This window comes from Electrona antarctica, assembly GCF_951216825.1.
Source record: "Electrona antarctica genome assembly, chromosome: 13".
NCBI classification, from domain to species: Eukaryota; Metazoa; Chordata; class Actinopteri; order Myctophiformes; family Myctophidae; genus Electrona; species Electrona antarctica.
In genome coordinates this window covers 28273297-28290204 of record NC_136794.1, presented here as the reverse complement: position 1 = coordinate 28290204, position 16908 = coordinate 28273297, and the positions used below count along the sequence as shown (strand labels likewise).

General features: G+C 41.6%; 2 protein-coding genes across 3 annotated transcripts in view; both read left to right on the top strand.

The window, feature by feature from the left end:
• kif5c (kinesin family member 5C) overlaps positions 1–16908 on the top strand; it is a gene marked incomplete at both ends in the record, with an annotated part of 90025 nt that overhangs the window by 58517 nt on the left and 14600 nt on the right. The window lies entirely within an intron of this gene.
• lypd6b (LY6/PLAUR domain containing 6B) overlaps positions 1570–16908 on the top strand; it is a 33897-nt gene continuing 18558 nt past the window's right edge. For both annotated transcript variants that reach the window (XM_079518405.1, XM_079518404.1), the window contains exon 1: positions 1570–1726. The gene's annotated coding sequence lies outside the window, so the exon portion shown is untranslated. The remainder of the gene's footprint in view (positions 1727–16908) is intronic.

The following is a 16908-nucleotide window of genomic DNA, read 5'->3' as shown; positions in this document are numbered from 1 at the left end:
TCCAGTTCACCCGGGTGTGATTTAATTACGTCAGAAATTATTTTGAACATAGCAACCATGCTCATTTTTTTCTGCACACAAAAGCCAGTTGTGAGTGGTTTACACCACTCAAAAATAGCAGACTAAGTACAGAGTGATCGATCAAGCTCACTAAGTAATCACTAAGACGGTTTAAGTGGTTAAATGTCAGAAAATACACATTAACATGAATCCAACACACACTGGTGATTGTGCTGTCAAACAAGTCTAAAGCTATCTATGAAATCTATGAAAAAGTTTAATCTGCAACACAATTTTATACAATAGATGGGTCTCTGCTTCGTCTCTCTCGGCTATAAGGTCCTTGGGCTGAAACATGGTGAAGACCTCTGCTCTCTATGGCATAAAGTCCATTTTTCTCTTTGTCTCTTCTCTCTCTGATGTCCAGATAAGATGTCATTTGAACAGCAACCTGTTTCTATTTGGCTATGATGTGAGACCTACTAAGACGTTATTTGAATAAAAGACTAATAAAAGTATGGTTTCTGAAATTTCCCTCAATAAATGATCACATTTTCCACCTGTGTTGACTATAGATTAGACGATGCACATGTCCCATTTCATCACGCTTTAGTAAAACCTCCTTACAGAGAGATAGTGAATACTGTAATATCAGCAGGCAACAAGTGTCTTTCACCTGGACAGAGATTTCACCTGTAGTCTAGGATCCCATAGCTGGTTCTCAAGGTGGTGGTCCGGCGTCCGGGAACCCCCAGGGGTCCTTGATGCGTTCCAGCGCCTTTAATAGCAGGGACCAAATTGACCCTTACAGCTCTGTCTGGCTGTGTACAAATGGAACCAAATGGAAATATGGGTCCAATTGGTTCCATTTTTGTACACCCAGGGCCGGTCCTGAGCAATCTGGCGGGATTTCTTTTTTTTTACTCTGTCCCAAAAATTGAGGAGACACTGTGGAGGCACTGGGGGGACAGTGGGGACACTGTGGAGGCACTGTGGGGACACTGGGGAGGCTCTGTGGAGGCACTGGCGGGACACTGGCACTGGGGAGACACTGAGGAGGTACTGGGGAGGCACTGGGGAGGCACTAGGGGGGCACTGGGGGGACACTGGGCAGACAGTGTCCCCCCTTGGCGCTCGGCCTGTAGGAAGAACCGGGCCTGTGTACACCCAAATGAACAGTGTAAAGTGTGAAATGGGGGGGGTCCATGGGGGCCCTAGTGGTATTAAAACATTTGAGAACCACTGACAGCTATTTATTATATCCGTACGTCAGTGGGTCCGGGGACCCCAACAGAATGTATCAATATACTGTAGCATCAAAATCAGTTTAAGCACTACAGTATAGGCCTACTGACTTTTTACATCTGCTATTTAAAAAAAGAAAAATCTTGAAAATTTGTGGAAATAATAATATAGAATATTTTCACAAATCTTGTATGGTGGAATTTGTCTTGGCACAAACTCTTTTCAGGTGGGGTGGGGGTCCGCAGCCAAATACATAATATTCATGTCTCACCCCTCAAATTAATTTGAGTTCGAGTCTCCTGAGTCCTGAATCAGGAAGCCTAACTAACTTCACCTTGACATCCAGGCTCCGCCTCTCTTCCCCGCCTGCTCCTCGACTCTCTCCCCGCCTGTCAGTCGCTTCCACCCGGCACGGCACCGTCCCGGGAACGATCAACAACATGGCTCATCTTCACTGTCTGTAGACCCAGTCAAGAGACAGGTAAGCCCTTTAACCCATAACTGGGGTTGAAATTGAAACGCGGATTTAGACGTTACTTTAATGTTGACCACCCAGAAAAGTAGTTTGCAAACTTTGCACTCATGCGCTAGTCTCAAAAGATTCGAAGATTACTATTATGTGATCAAGTGAGTCAGTGAGAGCAAAACGGTCGATATTACGGAGACTGAATCGATTATCCAGTACAAACAACAAAGTGGTAAATGATATTAGGGATAGGTAGGTTAGCCAACATGCTTGTATAAGCAGAAGCATTGTCCTGTGCTGTGGACTGTTGGACGCCCACTAAACGTTTTACAACCATGACATGTCAGTTGACTATAACAGGACAGGAGATGCACTTCAACAGAGCTCATTTCAGCAGTAAACCTATAATATCATAACCACACCACCACCAAGCTTAAGTTCTCTGTCATACCACTTTATTTTTGATACGCAAATGAGTGTGTTCTATGATAGTCAGAACACAATATGCAATGCAACAATATGCAATATAACTAGCCCTGGTCCAGTGCTTACAGCAAACTAACTGATGTCTCCTGAATTAGCCTTGGATCAAGACTATCATACTGTAGATGTTACTGTATATGTATTTTAGTCAGACTGGATAAAATACATATTGGCCTAGTCTTAAATTCTCTTAATCCAAGGCTAATCCTGAACTGAACATTGTCAACAAATAGCCTATAATATGCTTTTATCACCACAGTAGTAGAGGACAATTTGAAATGAATGTTCGTGCTCTTATTTCAGATTTAAGGACTTCAAAGTTGAGATTTTTTCAGACGTTCTCTGTTTACAACCTCCTCCTGTGTGGCCTGGGTCATACACTGTGTGTGCTGCATGCGTGTAGCAGAAGTTCATGTTGTGGACAGGTGGTCCACGCAGCATGCTTCTACCCTCAGTATACCAACTGGACCCAGAACAACTTAAAAACAGATCTTGACATCGCATCATTGCTGTCAGGCAGAAACCTCTTATCTCCGTATTTTAACGTTTTTTCATAAAATGAACGCCCTATATCGACGTCATCACACTATAGTGTCACACAAAAGCATCAACAGTAGCAGATCTACAAGTTTTGAACTTGTACAGTAGATACTACTGCTACTTTTCTATTTTTGCATTTGAATCCTGAAAATTAACAGTTTTTGTTTTCCACCCAGCCGACAGAGACGATGTGGACTATTGTGTTGTCGTGTGTGGTATTTGTTTTATGATGCCCCCAGGGGACTTGTGATGTGCAGTTGTGTATCTGACTGGCAGTAAATGTAGTTTGTTCAACGCTCCCCCTTCCTTCATGAAACGGTTACGTCATCTGGGGGCGGCGTCACAGCAGTGGCTCAGGAGGTAGAGGCACAGCGGCAGTCATGGAATCAGAAGGTTCCTGGTTCGATCCCCAGCTCCTCCTGGCTGCGTGCTGTCCTTGAGCAAGACTGTGTGTGTGTGTGTGTGTGTGTGTGTGTGTGTGTGTGTGTGTGTGTGTGTGAGACAGACATGCATTGTAATAATTATAAACTGCTTTGGAGAAAAGCGCTGTAGGAATGCAACATTCATTTAACATTTACCATCATATCCAGGACTCCCTATGGTATTTTCAAAGTGTCCTTGAGCAAGACACTGACACCTTAAAAGCTATAGAAGTAAAGGTAAACTAGAAAAAGTGCCCTTCTGGGCACAGGTCTCCACCAGGAGGATAGGACTGTGTGAGATGTTTGGCAAAATGTTTAGTAGTAATATAAACATGTTTGCCTTGTATGGCAATTGGATGATTTGAGGCATTTTGTTCCAATCAACCTGTTTTGCAAAAATCAACCTGTTGGTGGCGCTATAACAGGCCAATGTGAAAAGGGTGGGATATATTCCTCAGCCTAGTAAGAAAATGTGTGAAAGATTTAATGTAAATTGCATGCTGTGTTCATGATTTGAGGCTTTTGTTCAAAACGGGGCAATCTTGCAAACTGTGAAAGGCAATTATAGCCAATTAGGGTGGAATATGAAATATCGGACAGATCCGACTTGAGCACATGACCATAGAGATACTGTGTAACGATTTGTGAGATTTTTGGACAGAATCTGGAGGAGTAATATCCAAAAATGTGTTTTACAAAAGTCGGCCTCCTGGTGGCGCTATAAAAGGCAGATGTGGAAAATGCAGGTCAAAGGTTTGTCCTTGGCCTCTAGGGAGTGTGCATGCAACGTTTCACGCAGATCGGTGCAGTTTTAGGTAACAAATGTGAAAAGCTGCCTCATGGTGGCGCTATAACAGGCCGTTCTGGAAAATGCGGGGCAGAGGTTCATCGTTGGCATCTAGGGAGTGTGTGTGCAAAGTTTGGCATCGACCGGGTTAACGGTGCCGGAGATTAGCTGGTAACGGACGGACGGAAGGACACACGGACGGACACACACACACACGGACGGACACACACACGGACGGAGTGCAAAACATACTCTCTCACCATGCCTTCGGCCTGGTGGAGACAAAAAGAGGGGATTAGGTAGGGTGCAAGTCTGAAAAGGTTGTTTTAAACGTGCCGAGGGCGGGGGCATCTTTGATGTGAGCTGGGAGGGAGTTCCAGAGGGAGAGTCACCCCAGGTTGGTTTCATTGTCTTGGGGACGTCCAGGAGGTTGGCAACTTGGCATTACCCGACCTGAGGGAACAGGGGCGTGGCGCTGGAGAGAGTTCAGAGAGGTAGCGGGGAGCCTGGTTGTTGAGGGCCTTGTAGGTGGTGATTAGTATTTTAACTCTATTCTGTGCTTCACTGGAAGCCAGTGGAGGTCACGGCGGACGGGTGTGGTGTGGTCCCTCCCTGGATCGGATTCTGGTGAGCAGGCGGCAGAGTTTTGTACGTACTGTAGTTTCTTGAGAACCTTGGTGGTGACAAAGTATAGGAGAGTGGATGGGATGAAGGCATGAATGTGTGTCTTGCTCCAGGACACTTCGACGGTAACACAGGGGGAGCCCGGGTTCGAATCGGTTCCGCTCTACCTCCTGAGGTCACCCCTTATGAGCATTAAGTGAGGACCAATTATATGAAGATACGGTTGAAAAGTGCTCCTTTTTAAGTGCAAAATGGTGGAGGAAATGTTCCTCCTTTTGATGGCCAACCATGTCCTCACAAAGATAGAAAACATGTGCTCACACACGACTGTCATTTCTTTATCTCCTCCCCTCTCATCAGACCCTCATTCATATCTCTCCTCCTCAGTCATTTTCCAGGTCAGTGAAGAGAGGAAGCCTGCTCTCCTCAGAATCGGAATCAGATTTACATCACAGATTTACAAAGTAAAAGAGTGGGTGAAATTCGTTTTTGTGCATATAGTATGGATTTTTTGTGCATCCTATCAGTAACAGTAAACACCAACACCAGACAGTGAAGTTTGAATAGGCCTCTATTGACATGTAGTACAAGAACATAATGACCTGAATCATCGGCTGCACGGCACAGATGACAAGGACATTTCAAAACTCTCAAGCTTTTCTGGCACAACTCTGCTGTAATGTGACACTACAGTTGTTTGGTGTGTGATTTAATTTATTGGGCACCAGTCCTGGCAGTAACGCATAACAAGCCTGTCTGTGTGTGTTTACAGTTTAGGAGGAGAGGCTTAAAAGATGTGAAGGCCACCGGCCGCTGGGAGAGTACCATGGACTAATCATGCTAGATTCTTTTCAGATAACCGCAGGCGCATTATTATTTCACGACGAGAAAACGAGACCCATTCTACTATAAAATCACTTCAGTCCTTCCCTGCGCTCTGTGATTATTCTTTTCTTATATGTATTTGCTTGCCGTCTTTGATGTAGTTTCTTTACCTACACTTTGGAGATTAATTTGCCTGTGCCTTGAGCTAATACGATAAATAAATAAGATTGCTTATCATCATTCTGGAATAGATTATCAGTTCAGTGAACTCTTGTGCTGTAGTTCTGCAAATATCAGGTTCTGGGACTGAGGCGTTACGGCCGGGCTCCACCGGGCGCGTCAGCGTCGCGTCTCCGTCACCGTCAGGGAATGTTCCCTTTTTAATCAATGAAGGGTGGCTACACAGCCCGCGTTGACGGAGACGCGACGCGTGCATTAAAATTGAACCGGTGCGTTTTTTGACGCGACGCGACGGAGACGCAACGCGTCCGGTGGAGCCCTGGCGTTACTCCTTGTGATCTGGTGATTGCATTTTGTTTCTGTCGGGTGGAAACCTCATATGGCCATAATGTCCACAGCTGTTACTTTTCAGGATTCCAATTCAAAGCGTTTAGAGCTTGTGGATCTGCTACGTTTGATGCTTTTGTTTTGTGTGACACTAATATGATCAAGTAGTAGGGCTTTCAATTTATGTATATATAACAACAACTAAAAATGACACAGACGCTTTCCCGGATTTAAAGGCATTAACTAACGTTAAATTAGTTAACTGGTGAAAGCTGTTCATTACATTTGTGGGTTGTGGTCAAGACAAGAGAGGTTTTGAAGTTGCTTTTGTTGGTTCACCTCATCAAGGCTGTGAGCAGCGTGCAGGGCAGTGACCCAGGAATCTGAGTGGTCACACACTAGCAATTAACTTTTTATCACTCTCAAAAGAAGGGGGCCTTGTTCCACTCATCTGCTTTGATTCAGGTCATGCCATATGGACGGAGTGGGCAGGGGGAATGAAGGCTGGAGAAAGATGGATGGATGAAAGAATAAAGAAAGTTGGTATGCACTATGCAGTGGTGTAAAGTAACTAAGTACATTTACTCAAGTACTGTACTTAAGTACAATTTTGATTTTGTTTTACTTAGCTGGAGTATTTCAAAATGTCTGTAGCCTACTTTTACTTTTAGCTCTCAGAGGCAAATATTGTGTAGCTGCCCTCGGTTATGAAAAGATGACTAAGTTGGATGGTCTCAACGGGTGTATTTTATTTTGAAACTTCTCACACAGATGAAGCTCGTCAACACCGTGAAAACTATAAGAATAGAATAAATATGACAATTGGAATAATTGCAAATCATTTTGTCACATAATTTCACATCAAACAATAAAATGCTTTCAATGTTTCACTCAATAAAATCAGTGCATTCCAATCAATGACCTTTCAATAATTCAATAATAATTATAATGCAGTGATTTCATAACTCGATTCCTTAATCCAATTAATCTCAATACAATGTATTCAAATCAACAATAAAATGCCATTGTGTTTTCAATAAGTCGATTCATTTAAATACACTGACACCACGCTAGACAGGAACGCCCAAAAACGTCACATCCGGGGTAAGAATTTACCCCGGAATTTTCTATGGCTGCCAATGCAACTTGGTCCAATCCTTAATCACATACGGACAAACATTTATGCCGATGCTATCTAACTTGCAGAGGTAGCGTGCCTTGTCCACGGGCAACAGATCTTTCAACGTATGGCATTGCAAATACGTTTGATAATCGCTACTCTGCTCGAGCGAAAATCACAACTTCCCCCGTTTGTGTGGGCGGAGTCAGTTTGAGGCGCTGTTTACGCGCCGTGGTGTCAGTGTATAGCAAACAAAATACCAAAACAAAGAAAAGGACAAAGCAGAATACACCATAACCCAAAAGTTAAGTACCACACGATTACAATTAACTCTAAAGTAGATCAAGTGAATCCACAAACAAACAATCCTGTACCTCACTCCGCTAACCAGGGGCACTAGGTTTGTGCAGAAAGCTACCTTGGAACTCTGGGGTTCAAACAACCACCATTTGAAAATAGACTAGCTTGTAGATCTAGCTTTCTCAATTTGAATTCATTTTGAGAACTTGTAATGGGACATTTTGCATAATGACTACTTTTGGTACTTTAAGTATATTCTGATGCCAATACTTTCATACTTTTGCTCAAGTAAATGTTGAATTCCGGACATTGACTTGTGTAGCAGAGTGGCACAACCTCAGCCTGATGGCCTAAAAGTCTAATATTTCCCCTGAGCTAGGTAGCTAGGTAATTCCCTTTGGCTTAGTGGTTGAGATGACCAGAAAGACGAAATGGAGACGGGCAAGAAGAAGTAGGCTACATTTCTTTGCTGTTGAATGATCACACAATCAGACCTTTGTGACAGAAAATGTGACCAAAATGTTGTGGTGTTATGCCTCTACAGTATGTGTGGGTGTAAAGTTAGATGGAAGAATGCCCTGAAGCAAAGGTTTTACATTGAAAGCAAAATATGTTGTCACTCACTTCTGAGAAGAATGTGATTACAGCGGAAAACACGTGTATATCTTGTACAATTTGAGCACAGTGACATCAGTGGCTTTGAGTTGGGCTTTTAATTTAGCGGTATGTAGAAGAGAAAGAAAACAGGTCAGCCCCCTAGGCTAAAATGCGTGCAAAGTTTACAGTTTAGATGACACTGGTGTCATCTAAAGTTCTAAACTGTGATTATGTCACGTTGTGGGTGATATCATTGCATATAGTTATGACAGGATGTTGTTTTTTAAGGGTATGTGATTGATGTAGTACTGTTTACCGCCTTCTCAAAGAAGCCCCCAAAATCCTCCAATATGCAAATAATGATTTCCGGCAGTCAATTGTCTAAAGTAAGCTCATCTTAGTGTTTGTTTTCCAGGCCTTTTTTGTGGTGACGTTTGTGTATGCTTTTTGTTAGATCTGTGGACCCCAAAATTATATGTATTTTGCGGCGGACCCCCATCTGAAAAAGATTTTTTCAAAAATAGCAGATGTACAAGCTCACAACATGAAACGAAGTGATGCACTGTGAGCATATCTCCTGTATTTTTGAAAGGGTTAAAATGATTGTGATGTGAGCTTACATATCTGCTATTTTTGAGAACTACTGTTCTAAACCACTGTTCTAAAATAAATCCTAAGAGTTTTCTGACAAGCTTATGTTGCTACAGTATATACATATTGCTCAAATCTGAAATGACATAGATGCTTTCCCGGTTTTAATGGGTTAAGCGCTATTTAAAAAAAAGAGTGAAAATAGCCAATCTACAATCACATCGCGTCTCGTTGTCCACAACATTAATCTGCAATCTGCAATGAGTTGACATGCCCAAACTAGGGACACCAGGTTGAAAAAAAGTGGTTAATGAGTTTTCCCTTTTGGCTACAACAAGAGCAGAAGGTGACTTGTTAACTTATAATATAATAATGTTATAAAATATAATGGTGTCACTGTCACCCTGTTGCACATTGTTTGTTTGAGGCTGGAATGTAAAGGAGAAAGTTACTATTTTACAATTATAATTTAGGCATTTAGCAGACACACTTAAAGCTTGGGTCGTAAAAAGTGCACAACCGAGTATAGAACGAGCCCTAGTCGACCAGCCACAGGGTAAGTGGTCAGATAAATGGAGTGCCATGAAAACCATTGCGTTGTAAGTGCTATATACAAGGTAACGACACCAGGTAAACATCAAACCTAGCATCTGTCTATATAACACACACTATCTAAAGATCTAAGTACTGATATAAGGACATAAGGAGAGGATGGGGTGGAGTTAGAAGAGCATAAGGAGAGGATGGGGTGGAGTTTGAAGAGGTGTCTTTATTATCCTATTTAGACCTGAGGCAGATTCTAAAAAAAAACACCTTCTAAATCCTAACTTACATTTTTCTAAAAAAAAATTAAAAAAAAGAAATTGTAAAAATCATCGGTATATAGTAGTCTCTGTCGAGTGGGAAACCTCCATGTCCAAAACTGTTGCTTTTCAGGAAATTAAAAATATAGCCTGAATGAATGTTCGCCTATTATATGTCATAATTATAGGCGAACATTCAATAAAAATAGCAGATCTACAAGCTCACCCAGAGTTATGGTCGAAGTGTCCTTGAGCAAGACTCTGTCTGAACCCCTAATTGCTCCCGATGTGCAGGTTGGTGCCTTGCATGGTTTCCGCCGGCATCAGTGTAAATGTATTTGCACAACTACGTATCTACGTATGTAAAGCGCCTTGGATAAAGACGCTATATAAATGCACCAATTACCATTTATCCAAAAAATGACTTATTTTCTATCAACTACACACCTTTTTCTTTTTTTTCTTTTTGCATTCCTGAGCCAATAATTTTATGAAACATCTCTATGAATTCAAGGCTTCATGGAGTGTGTATATAACTCTGTAATTGACAGACAATAAGTCATTCTCTGGGTGAACTACTCCTTTTAGTAAACATGCGGCGCAGCAACAAATAGGGGTTCAAAACATTTCATGAATGTTTTTGGTACTATACAGAACCCCGACTAGCTACAAAGTGCAGGGCGTGCATGGAAACGCAACAAAGACGAGAGCCAACAATACAGAGAAAGGTGGGGTGTCAGGTGTTGCTAGAGGGCTTGGGTCAAGCAAACATTGCTTATCGTGACCTGGCCCGAGGCTGCTGACCGAGTGAGAATGCTTTGACCTGACCCGTAGAGCCTGTCTGACGATGGCCAAGAGTCAAATGGTCAATGGTGGAAGAACTACTCAGTCACATTTCTTAAGTAAAAGTATCAATAACACATTATAGAAATACTATGTAAAAGTTCTGTATTCCCATTTTACTTGAGTATTTAGTACAAAAGTATTGGCATCAAATTGTACTTATAGTACCAAAAGTAAAAGTACTCATTATGCCGAAAGTCCCATTACAAAATGTATAAAAATCCTTTGGAAATAGCAGATCTACAACAAGCTCGCAACGCGTCTCGGAGCGATGCGTAATGAGCTTGTAGATCTGCTATTTTCAAATAGCTGAAGCACAACATAGGGCTTAGTTGGTTAATGTACTGTATGTTTCATAATCCAAATCTGTAACTAATAACTAAAGCTCTCAAATAATTGTAGTGGAGTAAAATGTACAACAGTTACTGTACCTCTGAGATGAAGTAGAGTAGAAGAATATAAAAGTATCGAAAAACAGAAGTAAAGATCTCAAAATTGTACTAAAATGTTACTTTCCACGACTGCAAAATGCAAATGATGGCCGCTATATTGTTCTGTCACTAAAAACTCAGATGACCTGGCTCCCGGGCTACCGTTGACCTGACCTGTTCTATAGGTATGACAGGTATGACAGTGTCACTGCTCGTGATATATATGATGGTGACCAACATACCTTCCTTTGCCCCCCCGTCCCATCCTGATCTGACACTGCTTAATGAACCCTCATGACCTTCTGGCAAATTGCTATTGAATGCTGAAAGTAGAAAGATTTGGAAACTACTAGACATGTACATGTATATTCACATTTGATGAGATTACATGGATTCAAGTTGTCAGTCGACTGATTTCAGTCATTTGGATTCTATAGAAGCCAGCTAGCATGTCTTCTATGGAAGCATGTTGCGCAGCGAGAACCGCCGATCTACGAGCTGTCAATGTGTTGTTTTCGGTTATTATTTTAAGCATTTGTAGTGGTCTAAGGCAAACTAGCAATTTGTTCAAAAACTGTTTCTCTAAAATCGCAATGGTCTCTGATATTTCATACTTTTGTGTAAAAGCAAAGACTAAAGCCTCAATCTGTGATTTCTTTACCTGGTTGGCAGTATGGAGCTAACCTGACGCCCCATCTGGCGGAGTCAGGTTAGTATGGAGCAGGACTAAAACATAATTTGATATATTGGGTTAATTGTTTAGGAATCAGTGCTGGTGTGGAGGGCTCCATTACAATACTGTTTCACAAATATACAATTTGTTTCAGTCGTGAGATTTTATTTTACTTTAATGAGATGAAACGGAGGGCAAATTGAAGCAACAAAGGGGTGATGGAAGAGACATTTTTCAGGCAGCATGTAGCTGGTGGTAGCTGGATAAATACTGGCGTTTTTTTGTTTGTTACTGCATTCTTTAATACTAACTCTTCATTAGTCTGCGTTTGAAGTAAAATGTGATGGAGTCAGTTCCCGGGTGATTCACAAAAACAAACAGCTAATTGAAAGCTGATCACCCACGTCTTCGTCTCATTACTACAAGCCTAAATTACGAGGCCAGAGAGAGAGTAGTGTCATAATGTTGGCAAGTAAGGATTTCATGCTTGCAGTGCAGCACTGTTCTCATTTAACGGGAGCAGCACACATCATTTACCCATCTGGAATGTATTTTTGGATTCTCTCTTCCACGCCAACCATTCACTCTGAAATAGGCTGTAGATAACTGCCCCTTATTGCAAATAACAACAAATTCCCTTCGGGATTAATAAAGTATCTATCTAATATAAAATGCCAATTCTCATACTATTGACATAAATCACCAAATACATATTTTGAACTGCTGACCTTAACATAAAACATAGCCAATCTACAAGCTCATAATGTGTTGTGACACACTGAGCTTGTTTGAAAACCATTGAATATTTTCACCAATAATGACAATGGGTATAGGGACAGAAAGGTTGAAAATGGTTAAAAATCTGTGATGTCAACAAAACGGCCAAATATATCGGCCAGACTAATACACCGGCCGGGCACTAGTTTGATTGAATCGTTTCTGTCATGGGACAACTGTCTCTTGAGCAGAAACTAACCACCATGGAATGCAGATCCTTGCTGTGTCACATCAACAGTGATTATGTCCCTGGCTGTTCAATACTTTGGTGTTTATTCACCATGGCAACACAAGCCTTTTCAACAGAAGAAGCTGCTCCATTTTGTTTTTGTTTTTATTGGTGACTTTTTTTCCCTGCAACAGTAACACTCTAAAAATTCCCTCTGTTGAGAAGACTGAGGATTATGGAGTTCAGAATTGCTGGACAAAAAGTGCCGACATCTCTCCCCTCAATTACCTTGGCCCTTTGCCTAGGTGGGAGTCGGGACAGCTTAAGCGGGTTTTATTGAATCTTAACCCTGACAAGGGTAGTGCAGGATAGAACCGAATCTCTCATCATCTCGGGAGATTAGATCTCCAAGGAGCAAGGTCGATGAAAGCGTAAGACCAAGACAATTGCCAGCTTGCCCTGGGTCCATTGATTCCACTGTAAGACTTAGATGGAGCTTTTTGTACCCTTAATTAAATGTGATTGAAGACACTGCTTGTGCTCCTAAGTAGTAGCTCAAAACATAATGAGCATAATCACCAGGTTGAATGGCACAATTACACAGTCTATGATGCAAGCCTTCTCTCTCCACTCACATTTAGAATGTAGGGCTACCGCTTGCTTACTTGATACCACTTAATACGGCTTACACAATATACGCGGAAATTCTCTTTTGAAAAAAGGGGCCCCTGCTAATCATTTTTTCCCACCATCATGTCTGGTGCCCAGACTCACAATACCTCTCTTGATGGACATGTTCCCCGATACAAATACAACGGGATTACACACAATTATAATATCTATTTTTCATCGTAGCTCTATTTTTAACTGCGGTATGTGGAGGCGCTTTAAACGACAAATTATGATCAGGAACTCAAAAAAGGCAGGTGCAGACTAAATTTGAAGAGGGTTGTCTGTCAATATATTATTGTCAGACATTCACATTAATGAATAGGGTTGTCTGTCTATAACTATAACAACAGACCTGCAAATGAAAAGCTTTGTTTTCTGTTGATCAGCGTGTTTTCCTTAATCACCTTTATTGGGCAAAATATTCTGTTGTTGCAAGAGGAAATTCCCTTCTCTCATGAACTTGTCTATCTCTGAACCTTTGCCCAGTTTGCCCCCTTTGTATTTCCGACACATCGCGTAGTTCACGCTTCACAGCATCTAGCTGGCTGTGTATTCTGATGGATTATACCTCTTGTACTTAGCTCAACATACCGTCCCTCCCCTGCGTTGCAGTGTGTTTAAACAATGAGACGCAGCCAGTCAAGAAAGATGCACATTGTACAGCAGAAAAAGCACCTGAAGTGGGCGGAGTAGCAGATAGCTGGCCATTTGAAACCCAGTCGAAATTGAAGGAGGATAAGCCCTTATTCTCCAAATGACACGGGTCAAGCTGTCGCAGCACAATAAGACATATCGCCACTGGAATTCCTCCGAGGCTTTGCAGAGGTGGTGGTCTGACAACAAACGTATTGAAGTGTCCCGACCGCCACCACACACACACACACACACACACACACACACACCGCCACTCCACAGCACTGCTCTAAAAGTCCCACTGTTAGTGACACCAGTGGCATTAACACTGCACCTATCGGAGGGTTCATAGAGGTCAGGTGTATCACACTCAACTAAACCACCCAACCAGCTAGTGGGGAGTTTTTGGAAATCTGTCTCCTAAAGCATTGGTTCTCAAACGTTTTTTGTGCGACGGACTACCACAATTATATGTATTTGGCCACGGACTCTCCATCTGAAAAGGTTTTGTTCCAGGGACCCCCAGAAGAGACAATTTGTAGACTTTTCAAAAATAGCAGATGTGCAAGCTCGCAGCGTGTGTGACGCACTGTGAGCTTGTAATTGTATATGTGCTATTTTTGAATAGCCAACATGTAAAGTGGTTAAAATGATTATGATGCTATCAACACATTTTGACAACCAATATCCTAAAGTAGTGCTTCTCACAAGTGGGGTCCGGGGACCACCAGGGGTCCTTGAGGGGGTTCCAGGACGTCCCACCCAGCAAAACTAGTTAATATAGCATTAAAATCACTGTAACTACTTAAGGTTACCTTTCTGTCTTAATTGTTAGTACACAGCAAATATATATTATAATAATAAACATTATTTATATAGCACCTTTCATGACATAAATGCAGCGCAATGTGCTTTACAGAGAAAAAAAGAGAAAACAAAAACATAAAATAACATTAGAAAAGCCTAAAGTAACATTACAATATCATAGAACTTAAAACATTAAAATTACAGCAGAAAAAAGGCAGCAAATCAAGCGGAATCGTACATGAATAACACGAGATTTAAAAAATTCAACTAAAAGCAAGAGTGAAGAAATAGGTCTTGAGCTGTGCTTCTGTAGAGCGAGATGGGGAGTGACACCAGCAAAGGTTGTCAGGCTTGGGAATCAAACCCACAACTCGCTGTCAGCCTGCATTAGCGGAATTTAGCGCCTATATGTGGTATGCGCTTTAACAACTATGGCTAGACTACTAGACTACTTTAAACCCGTTGGCTATTTGAAAATAGCTGAACTAGAAGCTCACAACGTGTCAAAGAATCGTAAAAAAATCCTTTTTAACAACACATCTTGGATGAGATGAGATTGCCTGTCACCATATATTTTGTGACACGGGTGTGTGTTGCCGAAAACGTATTAATCTGGGCATTCTGGGGGTCCATGACATGAAACAGTTTGAGGACCACTTTTCCTAAAGATATTTGTCTGCTGACTTTCTGCATTGCGACTTCATGAAGTAAACCAGAACAATTTTTGTCAAATCAAATTATCAAAACGATTAAAAACGGCTCACGTTTTTTTTCCTGCCCACTTTACCTAGTGCACAGAGCTTTGGTTGGACAGTCACCTGAGACTCTCTAGTTGTTGTGGACTGGTCCACCCCTTACAGCCTGAGCAGCAAAAAAAAGAAGAGAACCGTTTTTGATTTCCTCGGTGGAATCGGTGACAACAAAGACGAGCCTTGTTCCCCAAGTCCCTCCACTCCTCTGGGCCTGCTGGGTTGGAAAGAGCCGTGCAGGCCAGCCACAGGGCGGTAAGGGGAAGCGGTGCTACGTAATCAGACGGTCAATTTAACTGACCCGGGGTTTCTCGCCCCTGTGTAATGACCAAGCATTAAACCTGGATTGAGAGATCTCTCCAGAGGGGAACCACTGACTTGAGAGCGGAGAGGAGGGACAAAGGTGACCTGGTCAAATGGTATCATGGCTGCCAAACAGCAGGTGTACTGTTCCATATGACATTTAACTGAGAGAACGGAGGTGGTACTCTGGTAGCACTCTTTAATTTGTTCACTATGGATCATCATTCATTAACCCATTAAGGCCCATTCTACAATGCCTTCTAAATCAGTAGTTCTCAATCTCGTTCGTGCCAAAGACCCCAAAATGACCTGTATTTGGCCGTGGGCGTGGACCCCCATCTGAAAATGTTTTTGCCTGGGACCCTCCCCAGAAGAGATGTGTTTAAAAAAAATCTAAATCTACAAATGCCTTCTATATCAGTAGTTCTCACACTTTTTTTGAGGGGCGCTAGCCCCTCCTATGCAAAGTTTTGTGTGTTTGTTTGAGCACGGAATGTGCTCAGCTGATTGGCTGAGCACGGAATGTGATGTATGATGATAAGAGCGCACCTCACTTGACAAGAGTGTGATTTTTTTTTTTTAAATAGCAAATGTGCAAGCTCACAAGGCGTCACTTCATGCCGTGCTGCAAGCTTGTACATCTGCTATTTTTGAGAACCACTGTTGAAAAACCACTGTTCTAAATCTTAGGTTTTCTGAAAATACTAGGCCTACTGTATTTCTAAAATCTAAAATGACACGGGTTTTAATGGATTAATAATCAATAAATTGTGTGCGAGCATTCATGTTGTATTATTGATGGGTTATATGGCATACAGTACACACCTGACTGGAAAACCCTTGTTTGGCCAATTCAACAAGAGTGCAAACAACGTCTTTGTGACTGAGAACAAGAGAGATGGAGGTGTTTACTGCATAAACTGTGATGAAAGGCTTGACTAATGGAGCATAGCAGTGGGCGTAATCATAAATTAAATAATTGATATAAATTGATATAAATATTTTTTTGTAAATCTCTGGGAAAAATGAATGGCAGATTTTTCAGTGCTCTATTGGTAAAACCTATGCTCAGTGACTTCAAAGATTTGAATGGTACGTTATAGTAACTATTATTAAGTATGCTTGTGTTGTATTAAGTATTAAGTATTAAGTGTTGCGTTTGAAGAGTTTGGACAAGGTTCATTTCATCTTGGTCTTGAGCGGGTTGGAATTTAAGTTATGGGACCTGAACTGCTTTTAAATGTTGCCAGGTTTAAGCACAAATCGTCTCTCTCAGGTGGAAACCTCATATGTCAAACTGTTACTTTTCAGGATTCAAATGACAAATATATAGCAAAAGTAGCAGATCTACAAGTTCAAAAGGCACCATTTTTAATTGATTGATTGATTGAAATATGTATTAACAGTTTGCAGAATTACAGTACATTTCAAGCACAAACTCAATACAAAAGACTGTTAACTGTGAGTGGACGACCCAATTAAGCATTACACTTGTTTACAATAGGGTCCACCATGTTCAATTCATCAAAACATTTAGAGAA